General features: G+C 41.1%; 1 protein-coding gene across 21 annotated transcripts in view; it reads left to right on the forward strand.

Annotated features, from left to right (window-relative positions):
- Nucleotides 1-24,859, forward strand: part of LOC106653167 (phosphatidylinositol-binding clathrin assembly protein LAP) — a 42,939-nt gene that overhangs the window by 3,332 nt on the left and 14,748 nt on the right. The gene's annotated exons all lie outside the window — the stretch shown is intronic.

The following is a 24,859-nucleotide window of genomic DNA, read 5'->3' on the forward strand; positions in this document are numbered from 1 at the left end:
TTGTATGTACGATATATAAATTGCTTCATTCATAATGTCATCATCGTCTCTCTCTCTCGTCTCGTGCTTATGGCCTGACATAGTTGAAACGTTAATTTGAAAACTTTATCGTACACGTTCTCGACGACGACGACGACGACGCTCACTCGCTCTCGTCTGCACGGGCTTGTGACGCTGCCGCGTTGCTTCACCATACATGTATATTATATACGTTAAGGTAGCATTAGAAAGAGACGCAGGATAGGCAAAGCGAGTATATTAGCGGAAAATCTGAAAAATAAAGCAGCAGCAGTGTCTCATCTGCTACAAAGAAAAAGCTCGCTCTCTCTCTCTCTCTCTCGCGACGCGAAAGCTGCGCGTGCGAGAACTCGAGCGCGATTCATAAGTATATAGCTCTTGAAATTTAAAGCTCGCTGCATACTTTATCTTTGTTAGCTCGTGCGGGCACATTTGAATTATCCAGCTGTTGTTTTGCGTTTGTTGTTATTTTGCGCGAGGATAAAAATATATCGTCGCGGTGAAGGCGGGTACCTCTTTTCTTTCTGACCTATTCCTGAAATATACTTGACTCGAGAATGTAGTACATTGAGTACAATATTTGATGAAAAACGAGCAGCATTATTATTACCGATGAAATGGTCGACTATTTTTTAAGACGAAACTTTTATTCAATGACTGATGTTGAGACGAGGCGCAACGATCGTCGCAGATCGTGTATGCGTGTGTGTGTGCAAGCCACCGCGCGCAAATCGCAGTAAAAGCAGCTTTATCATCGCGATATTACTCATTACGCGATGTTTATAACATTAATAATCCATCGGTGTGCGCCCTGCCGCGCGCAAGCACTCCGATTGTTCAACTGTGACTCGTGTTTTGAATCGCTGTTCTACTCTCTGTCTCTCTTTCTTTTCGACGGATGTCACACTCACTTGATAATTAATCTAAATAATTTTCCAAAATTTATCGCCGCTGCCAACGCGAGCGAGCGCGCTTTGTGTCGCAACAGCAAGCAAAGCAGTAGCAGCAGCAGCAGCTTCTCGCCTCTGTGCTCATTACGCTATTATTATTGTTGTTTTTTTAATCAGCACCGCTCGATTTTTCATGAATATAATGCTGCTACTGTTCTCTGTGCGCCGCGCCAGGAAACATATATCGAGATACGAGGCCTCAAATTTGATTAGCCTGCGCGTCAGTACGACACACTCTTGTATCGCGGTATAGGCAGAAGTCCTCCTCCGTAACGTGCCGGCAATGACGAGCTGCTCCTATATTTATTTTACGGTGTCCGCGCATAACATCCGAAATTTCATACGTATAATGCGCTTTATATAGGTTTGTAATTTTGAGTCTTGAGTAAAACAATTTTTTTTTTCAACTTCACTGCACGAGTATTATTCCGCCGTGTGCGCGGATGTGCGCTGCACGTGTGATCGTATATATCGGTAATGGCGCACTTTCTCGCGCGCACGGTTATCTAATAAGAGAGGCCTGCACATGCACGCGTTACTATACACACGCTGCGCTCACTGGAACTGGACGGTTATTAAAAGTAACGTAAGAAGTCGCCGTCGTCGTCGAGTGCGCGCTCGAAGTAGGATTTTGTGTTCGCGCGGCGAAATGCCAATGTTCATTTTATACGACGCGTACACACACACACACACACACACACACACACACACACACACATATATATATAAACGATTACGTTTGGCTCGCATATCGTGACTCTCGCGTTCACTCACTCGCCGATCGGCACACACAAACATGCCTTTGGATTTTTTTGCTGCCGCGGCGCCTTGGTGCATTTATTTACTACATTGGATTGAAACTTCATTCGAGCACTACATAGGCCACACAGTGCCAAATAAGAGCTTATGCTAGAGCCAATATAGTATTACGTGTTCGATCGTTATACTTTTAGGGGGCGAGAAAGGGACAGAAGTTTTTCCCGTTTATCTATCTGTCTCGCGCAGCGCGCGAAGGGAATATTTTTTGGAGCGTGACCGGATGGCTCGAGCGAAATAGCGCGCGCAGCTACGTGCCGCATATACATATATCGCGATCGCTTTTAACCGGACGAATTAAAAGTTTTCATAGCAGTTTGTTTTCAGAAACTTTGCCGCTTATATTATAATAATGCGACTGCTGCTACTGCAGCGGCGATGATAACGCTTTTCTCTTTGACGAGAAAAAGTATAAATGAATGTGCACGATGAATAATTATGAAACTCGAAAATGAGAGCGACAAATATTTTCACGACAACGACAACCACGATGACAACTGCGAGGACGAGTGAAATTATGCAAAAAAAAAGAAGAACTCGCAAGCGTGCAGAGATAGAACGTGTGAAAAATTCTCCACTGGAAAGTCTCGTCGTCGTCGTAGTCTACGCTGACGATGTGCACTCGCACAGACACACACCATGATGCTCAAATTATATATCTGTAGTGGAAAGGGAGAACCGACCAACTCCATTTTTTTCCAAATCGAGCTTATGACTTTAAATACTTACATTTAGAGTCAACTTTGATGCGCAAGTGTCTAAATGGATGGAAATTGTTTCTATCGTTTGGTACAGCACAATGCCAAACCGACCAAGTCCATAGTAACCCAAGTAACCCAAGTCCAACTCAGCGAAACCCTCAACGCGATATCGAATTGCCCTTTTTTTTGGCAAAATTGCTTTTTATTTTTAGATTTGGCCATATTTGTAACTTGTGAGGATTTTTTCTGATTTTTTAAAACCCACCATTCAAATTTTTTTCAAAATGTATCATTGATACAAGTGGAAAAATGTGCGACAGTGGTCAATTAACTCAAAAATCGATCTGTGTCAGTTATTTCAAGTGTAGATCGATATTAATAAAAATAAGTAAAAAAAGGAATAAAATTCATAGAAAAACATTTTATTAATGAAATTTTGACTCTGTAACGGTTAAAACATCTTCTTTCTGGACGTTCTTTAAGACCGTGCACAGTTCGATTTGTTAGGGTCCAGGTTGTGGGTATTCTCTTTTGATACCAAAAGAATAACTTTCATTACGATTACGAAGTGATTTTTGAAATCATCCATATTTCGATCTCCTCTTATATACATAATGACGAATGGCACGTGCGTGAAATACTCGTTCGACATCCACATGGTCAGAGGTTCGAGTACTATCCCGAGAAAATTGTTGATTTTTGCATTTAATCATTCTTACTCATCATTGTGGATATATGACGTTCTTTCATTGTGGATATTACCACCCACAAGGAGGCGCGTGTTAATTAATATGTGACACGCGTAAACGGAATCTCAAAGAAGCAACAAATTTTACAAAAGTTGATCCCCTTCGCCTTATACACTCTTAAATTTTTTCAGACCACTGCCAGTTATATTATTAATCAACATGCATTGATATCATTATCATCTACGTGTGACCACGCATGTTATAAATGATATGCATTATCGTCTAAAACCTTTTATAGCGATTGAGACTGTTTGCAGTATCTGGAAGTGTTATATCCAAAGGAGATCAATGAACGTATAGACTCAAACATCATTCATATATAGCTATCGAGAGAAATTTCTCGCCACTTGCGGGTACTCAATAATAGACATCTAGTGTCAGCTAGTCAAGTTACTCGGCAACGTAATTGTGTCTAACACAGATGCCGTCATTTTTTCAGCATGTGGACTTGGGCGCAAGACATTTCCCGGTCAACCCGTCCAAGTCCACTTTTTTCGCTTCGCATCTACTTTATCAATTTGATAGTTACATGGGCCAAAAGATTCATCGTAGTAAGTTAAAATATCGCGGGTACAGAGTTACAGTCGTCCGCGTCTATCTACGCACTCGTATACGCAACTTCACACACGGTTTTTTCGAAAACACGAAAAATGGAGTTGGTCGGGCCTCCCTTTCCACCACAGATATATATTTCACAAAGCGTCTCTCTCGGTCGCGGTAGCCGGCCAAAGATAAAGGAACGTCGCAAACGAACGCATACAAACACATACACAACCGTGCCGCACACTCAAGAAAACAGCGTAGTCCAAGAGGTCTGGGAAATGGGACTCTTCTATGTGAAAGGAGTCTACATGGGCGTCTCTCTCTCTCTCTCTCTCTCTCTCTCTCTCTCTCTCTCTCTCTGCGATGGCTGTATGTATGCAAACGCGAAGAAGAGAAGAAGACTGAAAGGGAACCGACGAAGTGCTAAAAAGGAGAACACAGAGTTCTCTTCTGTACGCGAGCGTGTGTGTGCGAGTCTTGAAATGTGCAAAAAGGAGGATATATAACAGCGTGGTTACGAGAGACAGAGAGTAGGTGCGTGCTGATGATGCTATACACGGTAGAACAAAAAGGGAAGGACCGGGGTTTACGAGGCAAAACTGAAAACTACCTGTTAAAATGTAGTCTCCGATTATTAGCCTTTTTCAGACGCAAACACCCAAAAATCGCAAGGCTACAATTCGAAATCGAGTATTGGACCGATCCTGTAGTCGCTCGCTTTCGCCTATTACAAAACCTGCTGCGTATATAGTGTCGTGTGTATATGTGTGCTCGGTCACTCTGCACGCGGCACGAGAAAGCTTGTAGCGCTGCACACAGAGCAGAGAGCTGTCCGATTTTCGAGCTCCAAAACTCGGAAAACAAGTATTGCACAAACGCCTTCGCGTGCAGAGTGCAATGTATAATATACAGAAACAAGCTCCGCCCAGAGATGCCGCCGTGTGTATATACGTATACAATTTTTTGTTGTCTTCGTGCTCGTGATTTTTGCTGGCCCGGTGATACACCACTTTGCGTGCGTTACAGTCTGGATATTGTGCGAGAGACACAAAAAAGCGTGTCCGTTTCCTCTCGGCTTTTTTTCTTTTTCTTTCTCTCTCTTCCTTTCTTTCACCTCAAAGGCGTGAATATTGTAACAATATTTGACATTTATGAGACTCTCCTCTCTCTCTCTCTCTGTTGCTCCCGGTAAAGAGACACGCGTATACTAATAATCGCGTGCTTGATTTACGACGAGCAAGTACCTGCGCAGGCTGTCTCTTTGTAATTAGGCTAAACAGGTGGCGTAATACGAGCGGCAGTCAATAACCGCGCGCGGGCGAGCGTAGCGTAACGTAATACGTCTTTTGAAGATTTAAATCTCGTCCGTGGTAAAGAGAGCGATGAAAATGAAATTTTACGTAGATCGTCGAAAGGCATATCAAAGAGTCATCGAGAGCGAGAGAAGAAAAGTATTGACTTTGATATTTTAATTTTGAATTGATTCGTCGAGAATGTAAATCTGCCATTAAAGTACAATCGAGCAATTTTAATTGAGAATCAAACGTGTAACAATCGCGCGTGCTTATCTGTATGTACATCTATATGGAGGAGCTTTATTGGAGCGTGCACGCACGTTCGTACCTACGTACGTACGATTCGATTCATCGGAAAATCTAATTGGCGCCATAATTAAACACCCTCTTATGCACGTATTAAGTACGTATACGGTAGCATGACGCTGCTGCTGGTCTCTCTCTCTCTCTCTCTCTCTCGAATATGCATCGGTGGCATCGAAATATATTAATCACATCGAGTATTTCGAAGCATTTCATAAAATAATTAGTGTAAATAACCACCTACTGCAACGCCGTGGCGGTAGTCGGCGGGCGCGTCCGGCGTGAAACGAGGTCAAAGAGCCGCGCGTGTAATTTTTTTTTCCTTCACTTCTTCTTCTCGCTGTTCTTTTTTTTTGTGCACCACCTTGCGTTACTTATACATACCCAAACGTGCACGAGTGCACATTTTTACACACGCTCTTACGGCGCAGGTATGCGAGTATGTATATACGATTTTGCATGTATATAGCTGAATCGCTCGACTCTTTGCTTTATACGATAAAAGAGAGAGAGAGAGAGAGAGAGAGAGAGATGTAAACTCATTGCGCGTTTTCGTTACCCCAATATTCAGCGAGGCGTTGCGGCTTTATGGCGGCGGCTTTGCTTTGCATATTCACGTATACATATTTTGCCTGTTGTTGCTCTGCGGCGAGTACTTACGTATGTGCGCACGCACGTGTGGGATAAACAACAACATATTTTGTACGTCTACGTGCGTGTATTTTTTTCCTTCAACATTATATTTCTTCTCTTTCATAATCTATAATATCAGGATTTTAATTGCATTTTATAATACGTGTACGTATTCAAGTTCTATCAGAATTTATATAATGGAAAAGAGCTTTTATAAATATATATAGTTTTACTAAACAATCGTGTCGAGTAGCGCCGCAGCGAGCAATCTCTCAGTCGTGTGACAAATTTTCACCGGCGCGTTCGTTCGCATCTCATCAACGCTATTATGTGGAGCTTGAATTACTATTGTAGACGCACGCGGTTAAGAGTCCTTTTCACGTTTCACGCAGAGAACGCATATACGTATTTAATGAACGCGCGCGACGTTTTCGCAGGACGCCAGATTCACCCGTTTGCGAGTATCGTACACACACGGTGCGCGCTGCCGCGTAGAAAGTAAGATGAGAGTTTCTAGTTGTCCTTGATGCGCGGCGAACACACGGCGGACGCGTGCACAGGCTTTCTGAATTATACATTATGTGGCATCGTGTCTTTATGTACAATCTGCGTTAGAATTATTCTTTCATTTCCCATGACAAGCTGTGTTTTCGTTTCATTTGTTCGATTAATGAATTTTTATTTCCATATTTCCTCTCGTTCCATTTCCTCCCGTCGAACCTTGTATTTCCTGAAAAAAAAAATAATAATCATCATTAAGACATTGTAATCTAACAGTTGTAAGAACGAGAGCGCGAATGCGAGAAAAAGAGAGGAAAACCGTATTAAGGCACTTGCAATACGCTGTATAAGTATCGATTCTAGAATTCGAGTCAACTCCCACCCACACGCCTCGCTGCTCTCTCGAAGCTTTGACCTTCGCGCCGTCGTCACGACTAGAGCTACATAGTATTTATATATACGTATAGTAGTAGTAGTAGTAGTACAAACGTGTATATATAACGCGCCTCCGAATGCCTTGCTACTACCCTTCACGTACACGCGCAGCCGCAAGCCAATATGGGTCGAAGTTTCTTCTCGTATACTATCCTCTCGTTACTCTACTCTCTTTCTCTTATTGTATTTTTTTTTCACTACTGCTGTTGTTCGCAACGTTAGATTTGATTAAAATCTGCGTTGATTGTCACGGGGTGGTTAAATGCGTAACCGAGCACCACCGCAAAGTACGCGGTGTGCTGCAAGCTCGAATTTCTTCTGTATATGCGTCGACGACTGTGAAATGTAGGTTGCACGAAGGTACTAAACGCAAACTCGAAAAGAGGGTGGTGGTTGTGTGGTCAATCGACGATGAATGAGAGCAGATACGCCATGCGGATGTGAAACGAATACGATTATATAGCCAGGGGGGGGAGGAGTGTTTTTATATCGTTCAGCGAAAGAGCGAGAGTCGCTCGGATTACAGGCGCGCACGCATCACGTCGGAGCTTACGGCACACGTGTCGCCCTTGAACCGAGTAGAGAGAATATTTAACCGAAATTGAGCGAGAGAGAGAAATTTTTGTCTCACCCTCCACGGGGAATATTTTATATCTCTCTTTTCGCAGTCAGCTTTGACAAACGCGCGCACGATTTTCCTCGAAATTCTCTTTGTAATTTCCGTTTTATTTTTCTCACCCTTCGTAAACGAGAGAGACAGAGATAGAGAGCTTTAAACGTCAATGATGTACGAAATTGCTGCTTTTAATTCTCCTCTGTCCGCGCAATGAGCTTTAAATCGTTTCGAGCACCAGTAATCCGGATAGAAAAGACGATTAAGAAGCAGAAAAAAAAGAAAAGAAAGAAAAAAAATTGAATCACGGCATATCCTTAAGTGAAGTACCTCGGATATAATGTAAATACAACTAACGGTCTAACGACGATCAGCAGCAGAAACGAGAGCGCAAAAATTCGCTATGTGCATGTGTATCGAGTCGCAGACTGCACGCCGCTATACTTACTTACTTACTCTCTCGCTATCTCACTGTCCTTACTATACACGGATGAGCTGAAATAACGACCGGAAACACTCACGACGATGACGATCGCGTCGACGATGCAGCAGCAGCAGCAGCAGCAGCAGCAGAGATTCTCTCTCCTTTTCGACGTAAATAACCTTCCTAGGAGCCAGAGAGAAAGAGAGAGAGAGAGAGAGAGAAAAGTCTATCTTTCTTTATCGTACTTATATGCATACATAGTATATCGCGGGCGCGCGCGCATTACGCGAGGTTCTGCTGCTGCCGTTGCTGGGTCATGGGCAATTGCAACGACGAGGAGCGCGTGTGGCACAGCGAGCTTTCGGTCGTGTCGGAGCAGTACACCCACACACTCACATACATTAAAGCTGTACACAAATGCTCGAGGAATGGATTATTAAAAAGGAGTACGCGATGCGCGAAGTCTGCGTTGTCACGGTTTTTCGTGTACTTCTTTTTTTTCGTTGTTGTATGTTCACTCTCACTCCGTCGAGGGAGAGTACAATATGCGCGTTGAATAGATAGAAAGAGAGAGAGAAAAAAAGCTCGTTTTGTTGTTGAGGCCAAAGTTCAGAAAATCGACAGGTGCCACTACGTAAGCATACTTTTATATATAAACACAGAGGGAAAGAGAGCGTAGGCAGTCGGCATGTATACACACTCGGCTTTTGTACATTATTTATCGATTCGTTCTCGTTTCGCATCGATTTTCTCGTGTTCACGCGTTGTGACGACGACGACGACGACGACGATCTCTTCCATATAATAACACGAAACGATGAGTTTTTGGAAAGTTCAATCGCATTATGTATACGAGGAAGTACGCGCACGTAAATTTTCGTCTCCGCTTCTAAATTATCCTCTGGTATACATGCGGAGCGTAATTGAATTTTTGAAAGCAGCCGCAAGCTAACTGCGTTAGAATCAGAGCGCGAAAGCCGTATCATAATACTTCCCACCCAATAACGAATTCGCACGAGTCGGCCAGGAGGGCTCCGAAACGTTTCTATACGTCTCCAAGCCTCTCGCGATTTTCATCTCGTTTGCGCGCGATCGGCCCGATGCACACACAGCAGCATGCATCGATATATAATAGAACGAGAAAGACCTCGCTCGCTTGTGCGCTTGTCGCGCGTATATATTATATATAGTCAAGTTGCAAGAGAGTGCGAGAACGTAACGACGCCGGCCGGTTTATAATATGCGGCTGCTATATACACACACAGACAGAGACAGACGTGTGCGGCTCGCGCGAAGGGGGCACTGCTCTTCCGCGTTGTTGTCGGACACAGCCTGCGCTACTCTTCTATAAACTGTACTATCTGTGTGTTTGTGTGCTGCACTTGGTGTGCACTGTGCACGGCTCTCTCTCTCTTTCTCTCTCTCTCGCTCTCCTCTATATAAAGTTCGTTGTTCGTTCGTTTGTGTTATATACAAACACGAAGCGATTTTCTCTCTCTACTCAGCGCGTTCTTCGTGCCTATATAGATATTGCCGAGCAGCAGAGGTACACGTTCGTGTTATATCATTTCAATTCTGGTTCCGATTTGAATGTGCGCAGTGATTGTGTATAATACGGTGCGTGCATAATACAGATCTGCTGCTCGTTGCGCCATTGTTCGTGGATGCGATTGATCAACTGATTATCGTCATTTATTTTGCCGTATATTAACAAGCCGCGTTCGATAAAAGAGCGTATAGTTTATAATATACGTGTCGCAGTGATAAAACATTCACACTCGGCGTAATTATACTCGTCTCCGAGTGCTGCTACTATGCACGCGTCGCGTCGTGCAGGCGTAGTTTAGATAAAATCTATTATTTCTGAAAAGAAAAAAGGAGGCGAAGGTTAGGCTGGTCTTGTTATAGCCGTATGTATGTGTGTATGAGCTGTATACTATATATATCTGCTATTTGCGCGTAGAAAACATTTTTATAAACGATATGTCTGTGTAAGAGCGTATAGTCATAGAAACAAGGTGTTTGCTCGTTTCAATTACTTGGAAAAGTAATAGGGTTTACAGTCCTAGCTTACTTATACACCATTTCGATTGTGCGATAGGTCAAAAATTTCAAACGAAAGGGAGAAGAAAGCGTGATTTTTTTATGTTTCAAATAACATGCCGTTATAACTAATGTTAATTACTGTAGATACACCTACGTGATATAAATTCCTCTTTATCTTGAGCTTTTTTTCATTCGTCATCGTGCGCCGCGGTTATATGAGTTCCTGCGTTGTTGCGAGTGCACTCGCGTTAGAATTATGCTTAACCATCTTTCTCTCTCTTTCATTTTTTTCATTACACATTCGTGTTTCAACACCTAACCGTATAATACAATGCGTATGATTCAATGCGTAATAGACGATAACAAAGGCATAATTTGTTTTCACATGTACAAACTTGTGCTTTCAAAACGACGCATATTAACGGCGCGTACAATCCGATTTTTTCCCGATAAAACTACGTTGTTCAATTGTCATATAAAGAGTCGAAACTTTTGGTCATTGATACATCGGGCTCGCGCATTGTTGTTAAGACCATTCTCATGCTAATCGGAAGGAAAAACAGGCGCAAGCACACGCACAAGCGCGCGTGCATTCAAAGCTCATTCATAAAACATCGTCGTCACCGGTGGCAGCGGCGCATAGCTCGCAACGAGTCGTTCCAATTCTTCTATACACAAACGACTACGTTGCAATGAACTCCGTTTGAAAAAGAGACGATAGGAGTGATTTGACTGACTGACTGACTGTCTGTCATGAGCGACAATGTCTCTCTCTCTCTCTCTCGACTCTTCTCAAAGATCCATCGTAAGCTGTCACTTGTGCCGCTGTATATGTGCTTATATTATAGCAGAAGCTGATCTCGCGCCATGAGTACTATAAACTGAGGTCGTTTTAATCGTACCAATAATCGTAAGCAGCTAAGAATAAAAAAAGCTTCTAATTGGTCGGTACACCCGTACGCATATCGCACGCATAATCGCCTTCACCGTGTACGCAGTGTTCGGTTACTCATCGTCATTTCTTTTCTCTGCACACGATCGGGTACGTCGAAGCTCGCTTCATTTTCCCGCGCCCGGAGTCGCCTGCCAAACATTACGACATTTTATTTTTTACGCGCACGAGATCGTCTTCGTCTCTCGAGTCTTGGAGCGCTGTACAACAAAGTACATATAATGATACGTGCGCGCGCGCGAAAGTTTACGTAAGCTTACACACGGCTGTAACCGTAGCACGTCATTATGTTGCTGAAGCGAATTTATTTATTTTATTTTGTGTATATATATTTGTTTCCTCTTACCGCTTGCGTCATTCACGAGGCTTGTTGTACATTTAATTGAAACTGCGTGCGCGCGCGAGCGAGCGAGTAAAAATAAAAAGTAATAATGGACGCGCGTGCGCGCTGGAAGCTAAACGTAAAAAAATAAAAGAATAAAATTGTGTTTACACTCTTGTAATTACGCGCGATCGATAATACGTGTACACAGCGCGCGAAAGAAAATAGCTGTACGCACTGCGAGCATCGTTGATGTTGCAACAAGAATTTACCGCGAAGAAGATTTGAGAAATGAGCGTTACGCTCGTGCTGCAATTAAAAAAAGATCCTATTCCTCTGATAATTCCGTGCACCAAAACTCCGTCTCTAGTATACAGCGGCGGCGTTGCCTTTTTATATTTATTATTCCCGTGAGAAGCTTTTCTCATATTCAAGATGCGTGGCTTGCTTTATATTTGAAAAGAAAAACGTATTACATGTATCGTTTGAGGAAGATTTAGTCGTTGCTTCTATTTTCCAAACGGCCCGCGCGCGTCTACCTTAAATTTTGTTCTTTCGTACATAAATTTTTCGTAAATAATACCCGACATCGATGCGTAACGACGTTTTAATTGAAACTTAATTGTCGCCGATAAAATCGTCGTTCTCGTCTCGATCACGAGGAAATCTTTTCACGCTGAGGTTATCGCATGTGAAAATATTATACGCTAAATGCCAACGTGTGTTTTACACTTTCACATGCGATCGTGACGGTACCATAGAGATGAAATCGCACGGTTCTACTAATTAAGTACCCCCAAAGTCTTGTCGTACACTCATAAACGCTGCTTCTTTTTTTTCTGCGTACGCTTAATTAAATGTATAACAACGAGTTTACGAGAGACAGCGAGAGAAAAAAGTGTTCTCATAGTCGTCTTTGTACTAAATGGTTTGTCGATTTTGCATGAGTCAGGCCTCGCATAATAGTAGTCCTCTTGAAAACCTTGATTTCTTCTTTTCATATTCTGTCGTATACCGTCGAGCTATAAGTATTATATGGCCGGAGATTCGACACTGAGATTGTTTACACACAAGTGTATGATTCATTGATTCATGAATTTGAGGATTTTTCAAAAGTATTTATCTGGCGATTATAACTGCGCGCGATACGTTCTCCCCTGTGCATAATTTTTATTAAAATATGTGCATTTTTGTCAACGTCGATGACGTCACGAGTCGAAAATTACTGGTTTATGAATCACGATCTTCTGCGCTAATGTTGTGCAGCTTAATGTTTCATTATAAATGTAAGCTAAAACTAGTATTTACTTGAATTTTTTGCATTGAAATTCAACTCATTTTCGTGTGTATCAGTTTTAATTAGATTTTATTTTTTTCTTCTTCTACGAATTGGACAAAATTTAGACCGATCAAAAGGTAACCCCCCCCCCCCTCTGTAATGTAAGTAACTTTCAGCCCTTTTTTTTGTCAAAAGACTCGCAGTAAAACTTTTAAAGAAACTGATCATCAATTTAAATTCAGGCGAACTTGCCGGGGAAATGACTTCGACTCGCTCTACACGAGGAGTTAACTGGATTTACTCGAAGAAAACACGAACTGTAATTGCAAGTTTTTTTAAGAATATTATCTCATTGCGATTTGTGCTCGAGACGCTAATAATTCTTTTAGTATCTCATTAGTAGAGCCCTCTCCTTGCGAATTTTGCTTTATTATTATTGCCAGATTCGAAATTCCGAAATTTGTTTGTTAAACGATCTCGTTTGGGATTTATCGTTTAAATTGAACAAATGCACTCGTTTGCGTATACACACAACACAGCACACCACATTCAGATAAGTACAAGATTAAATATTTTTTCAGCTGCAGCCGTAGCAGCAGCACATCCCGTGTATTGCGGGGGTGCATAAGAATGTGGTCGAGTCTGTTTAACCGCGCTTGGAGACTTATTACCGCTTTACGTTTACATACTGTATTGTACACACGTACGTAGATTATATAGCTGTGTGCGCGGCGCGTGGTGTCGTCGGCCTCTCAGCTCGTGACTCTCAGGCGCACCGCAGGTTCTTTTCCTTTCCCTTTGCATTCGCTTCGCGCGCCCGCTCGTACAGCTAAGCTACCTCTCTTCTCTGTGCTATTCTCTATTCCATATCTAACCGCAGCTGTTGCTGCTGCTGCTGCCGTTGATGCATTGTGTGTGTTTGTACGCCTTTGAGAGATTCAAAAAAATAAGTAAAGCTAATCTTGCGATTTGTTCGTCAACCGAGTCGCTTATGGCTTAGGAGATAAGTTGAAAACGATGTTTCGAAGCTCATCTCGATCTGGATTATCGGGAAACATATCATACGTGGAATTGGAATTAAATTTAATTCCAGCTTTTAAATGGAGAGAAAAAAATTATTCGTGCATCGGAACAAGTGCCTTATATATACAAAAGACTAGACCCGCATTCTGTGCAAACCCACTACTCCTTTCACGCGTTCACATTTTATACAAAAGATCTGGTTTCCGTGCGCGGCAATGATGCACACTCACACAGAGCTTGTACGCGACCGAGCGTGTATACTTCTTTTGCCGCGGTATTTCTACTTTTCTTGGCACTCGGTGCACCTACGCCAGCACATTGAGGCGCCGTACGAATTTTCTATGTATATACACTTTCTCGGGTGCAATTTTTCCCCCTTCATCTCTCTCTTTCTTTTACGCTTCATCCTCTCTGGTAGTCGACGCGCTGGTGCACTGTGTCGTTGGAGCAGAGTTGATATTTTTCACGCAGCAACGAGTTCATGCATATGGAAAAAATTGCTTCCTTATAGGAAAAACTCGTACGTTTTTTCCTTGCAAAATCAACGTACAAAGGAAGAAAAAAACATTTTTCAATTAATCTCTGTGTACCTCAAAAAGCAAAAGATATTTTGCCATCGCGTAAAATATATATTATGGCCGTGGCTGCTGGCAGTGATACTTGATGCGCGAGGCGCGCTGAGCAATTATTGTGACGAAACGCGCGCGCGGCAATTTACATTTTTTTCCTCGCTATCGGCATATATATACAAACTCGCAAATTAAATGTACAATATACGCCTACCGCGCGAAAAGAGAGGGTTACATTTTGCAGCGATCGCTGTGTACTGCTCGCTTGTTTGTCACCTCTGTGACCTATTGAGTTAAAATTTTTTTTTGTTAGATAAATTTATCGTGTCGTTCATTGAATCGAATGTGCGCTAGATAGCGTCGAAGTGCAGAGCTTCTCTTCTTCTTTTTTGTTTTTTATTTTTTATTATCATCGCGCGTTGCTGTACATTGATTTGAGAAAAACAAGCAATTCGAATCGCAAGTTAAATTCGCAACAATCGCGAGCTCTTGTTGAGTGTGATACTTTTTAAAGAAGCGTCATTGTGTGTCGATGCAACGCTTTCACGGTGTGTAATACGCGTCACGTAAAATATTACGTTGGTTGTGCAGAATCAAGATTACAAAAGCTCGTTCGCGATAATCCAACTTGGATATCAGATATGTAATGTAAAATTCGAGTTATTTTTCGAGATTAGACGAGACATTTCGCGGTATAAGGAACGACGAATCCCATTGTTACCAGAATGCCGCACGATTGTACGGATATTTTAATTAAAGTTATCAATTTCTCGTGTGTTATAGCCGCTCGCGCGTCACACGCACGCCCATCGTCAAGAAAATAAGTGTGATTCACGTAATGCCAACGTATGCCGAGTGTCATTGTTCGTTTTTCCTGAAAATCGCAAAAATCTAGAAAATAATTGCCGATCGCTTTCCATAATATATAAGCTGCTTAACTTCACGTAATATGCACACGATATGCCTCGATGCGTTCAAGTATAATCCTCGTTCATTTTTAGATCACTCGAATCGAGCACTAAACCGTACATAAATGAATGATACACAACGTGCAGGTTCTCCGTGTAGGTGAGAGCTAAGACATCCCCGAAGCTGTGTGTTACATCGATGTTGTAATACATATAACCATCGCCTCCTCCCGCAGTACGTGTCCGTAGGGACGCTCTCACGGCATACTTGCACATCTTGTACATTATACCACTCCGGTGTATATCGGACGATAATGATGATTATGAAGGCACAAGCGAAATGAATGGATATAACATACGCGCACGTCATGTAATAGGTGAATGACTGACTCGCGCCTCAGCTCGCCGCGTCGTATTCGCTTCTCTCTCTCTCTCTCTCTCTCTCTCTCTCTCTCTCTCTCTCTCTCTCTGTTGGTATTGTTGAAGAATGACTTATTACTTCTCTCTCTCTCTCTCTCTCAGCACGCGTGTCGAGCTCATGCTGCCATGCTGCTACTATTATTACATGCGCGCTCCGCAGTTTACATCCAAGTGCTGAATTGTGTTTGCAGAAATGTCAAATGTAAACGTCGAGAGAGAGAGAGAGAGAGAGAGCCGAGCAAAGAGAGCTCGAGCTCGACGCATTCGAGAATTGAATTGATTTTAGATGTGTGTATATATATAACTTGCTGGTTGTTGATTCGTTCGATTGCCTTTGGTTTATTAATACCCGCGCGCGATCGCTAGCTCTGCTCGACGCTCGACGTTTTATCGAAAATTCGGTGAGTAATCGCGCTCTCGTGCGCGAGCTCGTTATGTGTATATAGGTAGATAATACCGTGAGCTGTGCCGCGAGGTAAAATGTTTCAAGCCGCACGATTACGATGAAAAAAGAAAGAAAAAGAAAATGTAAAATTTTTTAGAACGCGCACGATAGAGTGGAAAGATTTCAAAACTATCGATCATCGAAATAGCGCAAAGATTGCATATTTTCTCTTGTGCATGCGAGTATCACTGCAACGAATTCTGTGTATGGTTCATATATGTTGAAAAAGTTTACCAAGATTTGTTTTTTTCATACATTTTTTTGCATACGTTCGTCGACAGATAGTGTTTCGTTTTTGATGGAAGATTTCACATTTTTTCATAAAGATTTATCGATTTTATAAATAAAATGCATATCCTTGGAAGCAATCGATTTTTGTCGTATTAAGCATTTTTCTAGTCGTCTTTTCCAGCAGCCAGATGTTTCGAATTGTTCGGGCTCACAAAGTGACTCGCCGCAAGATTTTCTTCTTTCGAATTCGATAAATGTCCTCGCTTTTCATTTCCTTTTTTTCCATCACGAGTATATTATGTAATTTCATTTAATCGTTGAATCAAATCGACGTTAATATTCTGTTCGCATCGCCCAACTCTATATTATAAATTAGGTCTCTAATGCCTTATAATTCAGTACGTACAGTATCCTTTCCTCTCGCACATATTTTTAAATAAAGTTCGAATTGCTTTTCTTCTCTATACCATCGGTATTTTCCTTTGCCTTCTTTTTTCGATTCCAATGCAAAGAATTACGTGCAGCAGGACGAAGAGAGAGAGAGAGAGAGAGAGAGAGAGAGGAGGCACAACACGGCACAGCAAATCGATAGTTCAATATATATATATTTATATATATATAAGCACAGGCGCAATGGCTTCAAGAAAACGAGCCGTACTGCTGCTTCTGCACCGTATACACAAGAGCTTCGCCTCTTTTTTCTTTAAATCGTGCAAATTGATTCTATTAGATTGTCGCGTGCGCCGCAGCTCGATCGATTCGTTCTTGTGCATCTTAATTCTCTCGATTGTTTGTCAATTGATACGTATAGCAGCAACTTGAAAATTGTCGCGTCTATACAGCTTTTTTATAGAAAAGAAAAATAAAAATTATCTTTTGTAGAGCAAAACCAAAACAATACAACGCGTATACAATATCGTTGATAAGCACCAGAGGACATAGCGTCTGTATATCTCGGTTGGATAGAGGCATATCTTGACGGGTATATGGGCTATTCCACAACAGATGTTGCAGGCCAAAAAATGAAGTTAAAACTAACCATTTACTACTCAAAAACACAATGAAAAATGAAAATTCTGATCATCACAGCCCCCTAGGTCCAACCCTCGTGGATTTACAGGGGCTCAAAGTTGGATTTTCATGTTTTGAGGATATTCTGCTTGTAACTCTGATTTTCTAGAGTGCGTATGAAAAAATTTCTAGACCATGGCTTTTTCATATAAAAATTGATGTAGAATTCAAATCTGTACTCAAATATGACATTCATAACCTCAAAGAAGTAGAAATTCAGGAAAAAACCCCTTAAAATTGAAAGAATAGTGTAAAATACCATGATAGTCAAAAAATAAAGTTTTTCGTATACCTTAAATTGGCTAATACTGTAATATGTTCATCGATACACCAAAATACAACTTCTGATAAAGTTTGGTAACTGAGTCACCCATCATAGACAATTTGGTAGCTTGCGAATAGCTAAAAAACATGGAAAATCAGGAAAAAACCGTGACTTGACCCTTTAACGCTCAAAATAACCATTTTTGGACAACATTTATAGCGATGAATTGCACCAACTAAAAATTGTTTAAAAAACTTTTCAGACATCATTTCTTACGTAAAATTTAATGTAATTTTCGAATCTGGGATCAGAATTTTCAAAAATTTATTTAATGAATGGTTATAAACAATTTTGTAGAAAAAAACGCGAAATTTCGAGAAAAAAATATCGTTTAACTCAAATTTCAACACGGAAAGAAGGTTCGCTTGTGCGTCTCATGCACGTAAATTTAGTCAATGGCATGTATACTTTATTGTAAAATAGTTATAATTACGAAATTCAAAATGGCGATCATAAATTTGACTACTGAAGACCTGTATGTCATAAAATGAGTTTGACAATTTTTAACTCGATAACCATAAACTTTACAAGAAAAAGTTGTAGAACAAAAAGGGTTTAGAATTGATAAAAAAACATGCCTGATTTTTTTAGAATTTTTTTAGCAATTTTGGGATTTTTGAAAAAATTGGTGTTATCCAAAAATCCAAAAATTCTGAAAAAAATTATGCGTGAGTAAGAATGTTTAAATGAAAAGAATCAAAAGTTTCCTCGGGGTAGTATTCGAACCTCTGACCATCTGGATGTCGAACGAGTATTTCACGCACGCGCCATTCGTTATTGTGTTTATAAGAGGGGATAGAAATATGGATGATTTCGAAAATCACTTCGTAATAGTAATGAAAGTTATTCTATGATGAATCTTTTAGCCCATGTAACTATCAAATTTATGAAGTAGAAGCGAAGCGAAAAAAGTGGACTCGGATGGTTTGACCGGGAAACGTCTTGCGCCCAAGTCCACATGCTCATTTTCTAAGTCGCTGTATAACCATCAAAACCCACCTGAAAAAAACTAACTAGTGGATTCGATAGGAAATTTCCTCGGCTTTCTGATGGTAATATAAGATTTTCCGAAATTTTCCATTTTCACCAAGGAAATTGCCATCAAACATTCAAGATCTCGAACATCGCACATTTCTGCTGCGTCAAAAGCCCCAACGGTCGCAGTGCTTTGACAGCATTCAATGACACGAGAGTTGGATATACAACGTTCCAATATCATATTCCATCATTTTTAAACCAAAGTTGATTCAATATCGCTTTGAGGGTTTCGCGGAGATGGACTTGGTCGGGTTGGCATTGTGCTGTACCAAACGATAGACGCAATTTCCGGCCATTCAGACACTTGCACATCAAAGTTGACACTAAATGTAGGTATTTAACGTCATAAACTCAATTTTGAAAAAAATGGAGTTGGTCGGTTTTCTCTTTCCAGCACAGATATAAAGCTTGGTGTAACTCGGTCAAAGTGAAAATACGGCTCGCGCAGATGTACCCTCTCGTATCTCTATTTGGTGCGTCAACTTTCCACCAGTCCTTTTCGCGTGCTATGGTATGCTGCGGCCGCTTGCAGTATGCATAGAGGTACTGAGTGTACCGTAGAAATGACATCCGATGTGAAATAACTTCGTAAAAAATTGTTTAGAAAATTAATAAATATTCGAGTGGAAAAGGTGGAAAGAGGAAAACTGAAATCGATGTATAGAATTTCAAGTTGAATGAAAAAATATTGCGACATTTTATTTTCCTTCAATTTTCTATATTTTCGAATAAGATAAAAAATAAAAAAAAATCAAAATACCAGCCAAATTATTCGAACAAACTCGAGAATTTTTCCCAAATTAAAGCATTCATTGAGCGTGTACACACACATACACCAGTTTCTATTCATAAATCGCAGGTGAAACGCCGCGTGCAAGTATATATGCAGGGGTACCTGTTCTCTCCCACTGAAAACCTCCTTCCGCAGTAATTCACCGATAAAATACAACATTTTCTCTATATTCAGCGCAGGATATACATAGAGAGGAGAGCGAAATGAATAGGTCAGGCAGGATCAGTCGGTGGGGCATGGGTGGGTAAAGGCGCGCGAATATATATACAGCAGTGATGCGAATTTGGACTCGGTGTGCATTGCTCTAGAAAATCGTTATACGGAGGAACGAGGTCGTTCGAGGGTGAGGAACCAGGTCGTTCTAGGGCAAAGCTCACGCAAAATACTACATATGTCGGTAATGCTCGGAATTTTTTGAATAATCGTACCCCGTGAGTCCTCGGCTGTCCTGTCTATTTATGCTATACAATAAAAAATAGCAATGATATCAAGTAATGCTTTGCTGCTGCTACAATGTGGCAAGTTTGCTAGAGTCTGTATTCATACTGCAAGTCTGAGCACTCGATGCAGGTTCAAAGGGTATTAATTCTCGTGTTTCGATTGATGATACGACTTCGCTTTTGATGTTTCATGAAAGAGGATTCAATTTGTCAAGAGTAATTCTTATTTTTTTCTCGATTCCGCGCTTCGCTTTTTGAATTAACAACATCGTGCAAACTGCACGGAGCTCGACCAACAAAAATCGTTACACATGCCGAGCACTGCATGTTGTAACGCCTACTACGGGCTTTGCTCAGCTCCGCATCGCGGAGCAATTTCCCCCTCCGCGTGCGATGTTTACGGTATTAGCGCTGTCGACTGTATAACGCGTAGATAGATGTATAGCGGGTTAACGAACGACATTGTTACATGAAATTACCTAAGCGTATAAAATTCTCCCTTCGTTGGAGCAGCGGCGGCGGCAGCAGCAGCAGCACTCTGACCCCCTGTGTATCGGCATTACATTTGACTAGACATCGTCTATCGCCAGTCAATGGAACGCGAATGTAAAAGTTTCATTTTTTTCTCTCTCTCCTCTGCATTTTTTTTTCTTTCTTTTAACAAGATACAAATGCGATTCGAGTCTATTTCTATTCGATGGCGGATTGCTGTAAACAAAATGATTAATATTGCAGTGGCACGTATGTGCGCTGCATGCGAGAGAACCGAGCGATCTCATGAACTAGCTCTCGTGAATGCATAAATCGTGAATATTAGGCCGGTGCAGCATACGCGTACAATTCTATACAAGTATATCGGACGCGTCTAGACAGATAAATAAATACAGTATACATCGGGAAATATTATTCCCTCTTTCACGCCCACCGCTGCTGCATGCGGCGCTGTTGTTTGTAATAATAAAGTCTACGCGCGTCGATCGGAGGCTCGCTTTGATTACGCTCGAGTCCAAGTTTTTATCAGCTTGGGTTGAACAAAAATGTATAATATAAGCGTTTATAGCACTGTGTGGCATAAGTTCACATTTATGGCACGCTTTTTTGTGGCATACGTCGCACATTCTGGCACCTGGAGCTGCGTTCGCATCGCACTCGCATGCTATAAAATGTTGTACGATACTCGTGCCATGGGGACACTTTTCGGCACAGCTATTAGGGCCCGAGCGCAGCGAGTAAACTTCGCCGTGCCAAAAAAGTGTTACTTATGGCACTTGTATAGTAAAGTACTATTCTGTCATTGCTGTCGCTGCCTTTCACTTCGCTTCGTCTAATTTCGTTATACATGAAGCGTTCTGATTTTTAGTGAATGAATGAGCGAATTCGGTTAATTTTTATTTGACAACTATTATAACTTTCATACGACGAAAAATTATTGTGTTATGTAACGAGTGTTGAATATTCATTTAGAGAACGAAGGTGAATTTTTTCAATATTTTTGAAGCCACTTCAGGTATTTGGGAATTAGAACAAGTTTTTAATAATCAAAATTCCATTTAAGATATGTTTTTAAATATATTAGTTTAGGCAGAAAAGATGGTACAAAGCTTTTCTCAGTGATGGTGGAAGTGAAAATAGTTTAAAACACTCCAAGTTTCTTCAGAAAATTACAATACATTCATGGCGAAAATTTTTAACTGTTATAATACTTATGTAAATGCTAATCACTCAAGTTCACGTGGTTTATAACAAATCTCATTCGAAGGATTTGTTTAGGTTGTGTACTGTCATTATGTGAGTTTTGAGTCTATCCTTGCGGCCAAAAGATTTGTGACAAATCTCACACTCGAAAGGTTTGCTTCGATTATGTACTGCATTTATGTGTAAGCTGAGGTCACCTTTTCGTCCAAATGATTTGTGACAAATGTCACAGTCAAAAGGTTTGCTTAGATAATGTACTGCGTTTAAGTGAGATTTAAAGTGATCCTTGCGTCCAAATTATTTGTGACAAATCTCACATTCGAAGGGTTTACTTCGAAAATGTACTGTATTTGTGTTTTTTAAGTTTTGCTGGTATCCAAACGATTTGTGACATATGCACTGCTAAATCAATTTCATTCATATTACTGATCTGATTTCCGTTTTCTAATTTCTTAACTGGTAGATAATTTTGATACTCAGTTTTGCAGATGGTGTCCGATAGAGATTTCCACTTAGGCTTAACATCACTGCATTCAAAATCTATGAATATTAGCTCATGCTTATTGTCAGCCTGATTTTCGATTTCTATTTTCATAACTTGTGATACTCAGATTCAGTTCAGGTTTTGCATACTCACACTCAAAATCAACGGCTACTTTTTCATATAACTTTTCCTGTAACGACATAACATCATTCATGTAATTTGTCTAACATGAAAATGTGTTGTCGTTTTCGATAGTGAAAAATTAAAACATAATTCAAATCTTTGAACTCACCGATAATTCCTGAAACGGCAATGTTTCAACGTTTTCGGCTTTGCAAGAGTCCACCAAATCATAAACGTAATTGTCAATTGCAGCCAGCGAAGTATCGCTTGGCTCTTTCTTCACCCTGAATAATAATTCAAATTTAATAGGGGATCGCTCAAAAAATTATAATGGCAGTAAAACGAACGCAAAAAGTCTCACCTTACTACGTCACTGGTGCTTTCCATAACCTCTTCGATTGGAGGTATTCACTGAAAATTTTCACGATATACATCGAGAAAATATTTGAGGTTAAACGCCTCAAATACTTACCACTGTATATTGCGCCTCGATTTTAAGTATTATACAAACTTGAAGATTTAAAACGAATTTTAAATATCAAGAACTAATCTGCAAGAGGAATAAATGGTATACACTTGTTCGACGTAGAATACTGTAATAGCGAGTGATCACATCGGACGTATATTAGCGAGGTTATGCAGCGATTGCAATGGTTGTCTGGCAAAAATTTCCCCTTCTACCATCAACTAGAATTATACGTTGTTATGGGGCCTGTGAGTTGTGTCTCTTTGTTCTACGTATCTTATAAATTCTGCCGATAAGTTTTGAAAATAATACTCCAAAAGGTGCTCGTTCTGCGTTTCAATTCGAGTATATTTTAGTAATTCTACAAGTCATCGACAAAAACTCGACGAAATGAAGTAAGTGGTCGCATTTACGTGAAAGCGAAATTTTTGGTCCTCTATACGACATAAAAATAGTAACAGAAAAATACCCATCAAAATTGTTATAGTTCATACATTTCCTCAGGCTTTTAGGACCGACGCACAATCACTATTTTAGCCTCGAATTTTTTCAATAATTTACAGAGTTGCTCATATGCATGCAGCACGAACGATTTTCCTCTCGATGACGTGCACGTCGACGTCTTGCGCGAACTAGTACCGCTGCTGAGTGCTGCTGCTGTAGCTGGTGCGCGAGCATATCTCGATTAATGAACACGGAGAATTGCGGAGCACGCGTTAGCTCTGCGCGCTTGATCGTATTATCTGCATAGAGAAGCTTTTGATGAAACCATAAGCAATTTCTCCCGCTCGTTATACACGCGATCTCTCTATTCTTCTCTCGCTCCCTTCTCTCCCTCGAGCGATTCAGTTCAGCTGCACTCACCTTGAAATATATTTTGCACAGAAATTGAGTTATAACGCTGGAATTAAATTAATATTATGAATTTAATTTAAAAAATCGTTGTCCCGTCTCGAAGCGTTGCGCTGCAGCAGCAGCAGCAGCAATTATAATCGTTGAAAATGGCTAAACCAGCGCGCGAGCGCGGGGTCGTGTATCGAACAACATTATCGCCGCTGGTGTGCCTGCGTTCGTTATACGTTATGCATTTGAATCGCCCAAGCAATTTCATTTTTCATCTGCGTATTGTGGCTATGATCCATGTACAAACACTCGCGTCTACACGTACTTACTACGTGCGTGGAATACGTCATTTTGGAAGTATCACAGAGGCAGAGCTATACGTATGGGATTCGATGGAACTGCATAACATTTTAATGGCGTATGTATGTATGAATCTATTAGAAAAGTATCGCGCTATAATATTTCGCTCGAAAAACTCGAATGCCAAATTAAAAATTGACCGAGAGACGTGGAATGCGTCGGTAAGCAGGTCACAAGGATCGCTGCCCCTGCGATACGTATTATATATTGTATTATATATAGAAGTTGCCTGCTCTGCCATACGGGGGAGATCGTGCAGCTGATGCTTTTATATTAAAATTCAATTTTCATCCGACTTGTCACTGGCACAGACTTGCATGTACGGCAAAATTAAATTAAATCGAGCTTTTTTCGAATTAGTACCCTCCGGTCCGTGACTAAATGTACGCATTATAACGTTGCGTAATTATGATCCAAGCTTCGGTGGGTGTAAGGTTCGACTCGCCTACATACAGGCGCGTGGGCGTAATTTCCAATGACTAAATCGAGAATACCCATTATCAGAGAGCTCATCGTAGCGAAACGATAACAAACCACGGCGCAATGTAGTTGTCGCATATTTTTTCTTCTTCTCCTTTCCGATGGACATATAGAAAGCGTAATTGATTACATATAAGACAAACATCATTTACGTAAGCGCCTGCTGCAACGAGACGTCGATAACACGACGTCGTGAAAGTGACTCGCGACAAAGTACAGGACTGCCTGCGTCTCTGTGTAAGTGTGTGTGTGTGTGTGTATGCGAGCGCAATAGATCGCAAATTCAGGCGTGGTCGACGTGCAGCTACGCGTGTGTCGCACCGATAGGTTTATATAGTATAGGTATGTGTGTGCGCGTTGCAGTCATGGCTCCACGTCCATGCATCGCGTGCGTACACGAGCCGATGTTAGAAGGGGTAAAAGTCGAGCTTTGTGCAGCATTGACGTCGATACACCATTGTTACATGCTTTCTCAGGTGTGAACGATATCGTTTTCTCCGATCCGAAGTGTCGCGAGCGATATCGCAATTTAATACCGAGGCGCCTATGCTATGCGTATAAATAA

This window comes from Trichogramma pretiosum, unplaced genomic scaffold, assembly GCF_000599845.2.
Source record: "Trichogramma pretiosum strain Unisexual culture from Peru unplaced genomic scaffold, Tpre_2.0 scaffold30, whole genome shotgun sequence".
NCBI lineage: Eukaryota > Metazoa > Arthropoda > Insecta > Hymenoptera > Trichogrammatidae > Trichogramma > Trichogramma pretiosum.